Source organism: Triticum aestivum, chromosome 5B (genome assembly GCF_018294505.1).
Source record: "Triticum aestivum cultivar Chinese Spring chromosome 5B, IWGSC CS RefSeq v2.1, whole genome shotgun sequence".
NCBI lineage: Eukaryota > Viridiplantae > Streptophyta > Magnoliopsida > Poales > Poaceae > Triticum > Triticum aestivum.
In genome coordinates, this window is record NC_057807.1 from 455,383,542 (window position 1) to 455,389,541 (window position 6,000).

Here is a 6,000-nt window from a genome sequence, read left to right on the forward strand (position 1 = left end):
CGGCTACCGAGGCAGCACATCTAAGATTAAATTGGCCAGGTTGTTTGTTCTTGAGGCAAGTGTGCTCAAGGTAATGAGGTTTGGCGTTCTCTGGCGCAACAATGAATGGTGTGCTGATCACCGCAAGCGTCTAAGCCTAAATGACAAAGTCTCCGCAGAAGCTGAATTTGTTTTTGAAACATCAAGTGGCCAGAGACTCGAAAACTTATTTGCTCATTAGTGACTTGTCAGGGCGGTGGATTCTAGTTTGTACGAGAATGCTGTATCCACCTAAAGTAACGAAAGTTCTTACGTAAACTTCCTAGTAATTCCCTCTTCGTAGGTGCAGCATTACTCCCAAAAATTGTAATATCAGTTTGAAACTTGTAATATTGCCGTGTCCTATTCCTGCGTTTTCAAAATCCTGCAAATCAAACAGGTCCTGAGTTGGTGATGATGTTGTGCCTCCCATCTTTCACCAATAGCTTCGGATCTAGATCTGACGCATACAAACCAAGCTTCTCCATTTTTGTAAAAAGATGCCCACACTAGTTCCCTATTTACAAACAACTCCTTGTCTCTCACAATCAGCCTTATCTCCTCCCCACCACATCTAGAAGGTCGTGGAAAAATCTGGTGCGATGGCCGCTGCCGGCGCCGTCCACCCCCAATCTTGGTATTCCGTGCAATGCACGGGCATCTACGCACGGGAAATTATGTCGAACAGGGCTAGTTGTAAGCAGGCTTGCTCTACACACTACAAAAAAAATACACTTCCGTGATGATACGTGTTTGTCACAGTAGGTCGCATTTTTTGTCATGCATGTACATCCATGAAAAATTTATGACAGAATCAAAATAGTCATACCTGTGCTGTCGTAGAAGTGTTCCATGACATTACCAAAATTATCATCACGGAAGTGTCCACTTCCATGACGATAAATCGCGCGTCACAGAAGTGCTTTCGTCAAGGGTGACCGACACATGGCATCCACCATAACGGAATGCCGTTAAGCTATCAGGGCGGATTTTGGATCCGATAACCCGTTAACAGCACCGACCAATGGGAAATTTCCACGTGTAAAATTCTGATTGGCCGAAGGGAACACCTGTCAGCTCGTCAGTGGGCCAGATGTCGCCCGTCCATTGGAGGAGACATGCCTATGGTACATTGACACGTGGCTGGGCCCAACAGAGGCCCATATAGGTTAAAAAGGCCGGCCCAGTCAAAGGCCCATAGAACTTTATCAGGTACCAGTGGGCCAGCCCAATAACGGCCTGCTTCATAAAGGCCCATTTACAGCCCGAAACCAGATCTGGCCCGTTAATTGTTCGCCCAATATTTGGGCCCATTTACGGCCCGAAGCCAGATCTGGCCCATTAATTGTTCGCCCAATATTTGGGCCCATTTGCGGCCCGAAGCCAGATCTGGCCCGTTAATTGTTCGCAGAATATTCGGGCCCAACTACAGCCCAGTGACTTTCGCCTGTTAGAGGCCTGATGTAGACATGGGCCCATTTCAGCCCGGTGTGACTTTCGGCCTGGGAATGGCCCGTGCTGCCCATGGGCCATATATGGTCCGACGGGACATCGGGCCCACTAACGGCCCGTGCTAAAGGTGGCAACAGTTAAGCCCAATGTGACTTTGGGCCTGTTAAAGGCCTATCGCGTAATTTGGCCCGTTGATGCCTGTACTAAGCTTTCGGCCTCTTAAAGGCCAATGATATCAGTGGGCCAACTAAGGCCCGAGATATGTTTCGGCCTGGTAACGGCCCGTGAGCTAACTGGGCCCATAACGGCTAGGTCTACATTTTGGCCTGCTGAAGGCCCATGGACGACTAGTGAAAACTGAGGCCCAACATGCATTTTGGCCTGCTAAAGGCCCGTGGTTTCATCTCAGCCGTAACAGGCCAGTACAATATTCAGCCTGTTAATGGCCCAACACTACCTGGGCCGAACTAAGCGCTGGGTCGATAAAAGGCCCAACTAAAATATAGGCGGGTGTAAGTTTGGGCCTGGCGCAATGTGTGAAGGCCCCAATCATTCGGGCCCCACAAAGACGCAGGCCGGCCAATTGTGGCCCGTTATCGAATGTTTCGGCCCGGTCGACTACATCTGATTTTTTTAGATAGCAAATTATGGCAGTAACTAGTAGGAATTAAGAACAAACCTACTCTACACAATAAAGAAATTACAGCATAGTAACTAAGAATAAACCTACACTATACAATAAAGGATTTAAGGTATATTACATCCACTGGGCATCGAAGTTTGCCACAAGTGATCATAAAGCGCAACGAAGAAGCAGATTACAAAAGCTGGGCACCATTGCAGCGTAACAAAATAATACTGAACCGAGACCACTTCCAAGACAGTTCAAGAAAGGTTAGCCTTGCGGGGGAACTGCTGCGCAAGCTGCTGAGCAAGGCTGTGAGACCGTCCTAGCATGTCGGTCATAGCTTCCAGGTGTAGCTGTTTAGCGATGAGGTTCTCATTGGTGTTCTCCGCAATCTTTCTTAGAGATAGGACTTCAAGTCAAAGTTGAGTTGCAGAATGCCTTTCTGCTAGAACTTGGGACTGAAGAAGTCGAACGATTCAGACAACGAATTCTGTGAGCTTGTCTGACTGTTAGTCTCAAGTAACTTGAACACTGCATCAAGACAAGACTTTGGGGTTGTCTCGCTATCTTCAAGATGTTTTGCCTTCTTTGCTGCAATATATGTTGGGTTTGTCTCACAGCCTTCAGCAGACTTGTGCATGCCATCAGGCATATCACCCTGAAACAAAGCAGAGAGATGACAGGTTTTGCACGTGTATAAACAAAGATGATAACTGTTCTGTCAATTCTATCCAATTTCAAATTAGAAAATAAAGAGTAAGTTCAAAATATCAATAGCATAATTTGGCATTGTTCATAATGCGGGGAGCTTCACCACACTACTGGATTACCATGTCAACATAACAAGCATAGATGAAGGGCAAAGAAAATCATTGTATCTATTTTGGATAATGTGCATGGCATGTTGTTCATATCATCAGCCACATCAGTAAGATAAAACAGGAGATGACAAGGTGCAAACGTGGGCTGCTTCACCACACACTGGATTATAGATCCACAAAACCAAGCATACATATAGGGAGTATTAAGTAATGTGCATGGTATGAATAAGAAATTTGGTTTTACAAGTAAAACTTAGAACTTACGGTTCTTACGAACATGCATTTTGGTAGAAACAGCAAACTAAACACAGTAAACGATAGGGAGTATGAGCAAATTAAACAGCAGTTGAGGATAAAGGCTTTAGAAGGACTGACTTACATTAACAGTTAACACCGGCTTTATAATGCCCTTCTCCATGTCAAGGGAAGGATAACTCAAGAATTTCAGCACATAATCTTCTTCATAAGCATTGCCTGTACTCTACATTTTGTAGAGAGTAATTATAGATATGATAATACTGGAAGGGATAGAGGATAATGAAGATAAGATGCAGATTGATGCTACATAATCAACTACCAATCCCTGGAAGTACAAGCGTTACAGGACAAAATGTACTGACAAGAGCAATGGGCTACACTTCTGCACTGGCATTGTCTGTGTATTCTACTTGTTGGTAAGATTAAATATAGATCTGATCTTTTTTAGTAAATGGTGGGCGAGGGAGATAAGATGCAGAATGCTACAAAATGAACCAATCCCTCTTCCCATAATACAAGAGTGTTTTGAACACTGGTGTACTGTACAAAACGTTCTTATATTATGGGACGGAGGGAGTAGCTGTTAATGTAAGTACAGTGATAGACCACGTTCAGTCCTTACAAGAGGACTGCAGAGCTAAACCTCTTCAAAAGCATTGGGTTGATTCTAAATTTGTGTAAGAGTCCATACAGATCTTATAATGTCCACCAAATGGGCGATTACGAGGCTAACATGTGCAGTGATGCTACATAATCAAACAGCTATGAAAGTAAGTATGGTCATACAGGGCAAGAGGTACTCACGAGAGCAATGCAGTGTGCAGTATAGTTGCGAGATTCTGTGGTCCCTTGAGAACGAATGTTCTTCTGCTAACAGTTTTCGTACAAGTGAGACATTAAGGCAAATGCAGAAATGTAGTTCAAATTGTGATGTGATATCATAGACAGTACCTTACGCTGCAGCCGAGACCAATGTGTAACAAGATTATTCCAGTCACCGTCGGATAAATGTAGCACCGGAGACTTTACAGAAATTTCGTTCAGAGGCTTGCCATCGAAGTGCGCTTGCCTCAGGTAGGAAAGATACTTCATCAACGAGTGCTTGAAAAGCGCAACCAACTCTTGCTCGTCATCACAATCCAGTTTGCTCCTCGCCTATTTAAAAGAATGAAATCTTGTGTCTTCTGTCAGCAGAAACATACGCGTAAGTTGCGGAGGAAGACTGGAAATTGTTCTGTGTCTGCGGTATAATCTTTCCATGAAGGAAAGATGCGCACAAAGTTCCTGACAACAACATAAGCTTCGTCTTCTAAACTGGGAAGAAATGGAACAGGGGTCCTATTTTCTGCAATTGGGGCTCTCTCTGGTTCGAAAAGGGATTTGGCAACTGGATTTGGTGTACTCTTTGCTGGAATGGGGGTTTTGCGTCGTACAGCTGGTGCTATGTCAACTGGCATAATCATACTGTTTGCTGCAGTTGGGGTCTGCTGAGTTGGGGCATCAGAAATGACCAGTGTAGTAGGGCTAGAGTCTGCTAGAGTTGGGGTATTTTGTGGGTCAGGTGATATTGCAACTACACCTAATGGGCTATTTGATTTATCAGGTGCCACTACCTTTTCCAAATACTTTGCTTGTGCTCCTCCACGATCAGCAATCGCCCTCTTCCTTTTGAACGTCTGATACACAAGAACAACATTTGAATGGATAAATATGGTATGATGACAGATGGAATATGTACTGAAAATGGATAGGCAGGGCGTATTCACATACACGATGTGTAAACTAAGCTAATGGCAGTTCAACAAAGTAGAAGCAATGCAAAGCATCAGTTGCAAGATATGTGCGAGCAATGTAACCTTGGAAAGTTAGAGCAAGTACCTTGATGGGTGAATAAGATAGGGCATCTTCCTCTGACTCCTCCACTAGGGAGCTACATTGACTTAGGTCTCCCTCTAGCTCAGAATCACTGTTAGGATCATATTCTGAGCATGAATCTGTAGGTGGAGAGCGTTTGCATTGCATTGCATCCAGACTTGATTTCAGTCCCTTAATGCCAAGTTTGACAGCCATGGCATTGTTCTGCTTTATTCTTTTCATGCGCGCAAGCTCATAATCATTATGATGCTGTTCAGAATCTGAGATTCATGAAAACATAAAAAGTAGTCAGATTATCTATGGAATGCATTGCGGATTCAACTCGGAGAGTGTCTCCCTATAAACCCCTGCATATGCAAAGTTCACCTCCCCAACCATGCTGACCAGACCACACACAGAAATACAAACCCCTTATGTCTCTATAACAGGCAGGCACACATTTCAAAACTGAAGTAGGAACATTAGAATCATATGAAATTCGTATTTGAACAAATAAACTAAGCAATTATGAGTGGCATAATGTTTAGCTTCAAGGGTGGAGTGTTGGTAGTGCGACACAAAGCAAGTAGGCAGATTGTATTCCATGTAAAAGATCGAAACCTATGTAAAAGCTGGAAATGACACTTTCTTTCTATACAATGCAGTGTTCGTTACCCACACATGATGGAAGAGATCACATAGAGAAATACTATTCACTCAGGTCTACGGTTCCAGTATTTAGAAACAGGGTGGTCCACCCTAAAAGAATATTGACAACAAATATGACAAGGCAAGCATAGATGTAGTGAATCAATCATTTACTTGTGAGCTTATTAGGACAAGTATGTAGAATTGTAACTGCAGTAAGAGACCGTCCAAAATCTGAATGAAGAAGTTTGTCTAGCACTTATTGTTTGCAACTAATCGACGTGAATAATTGGATATTATATCGAATGAGTAAGAAAGACA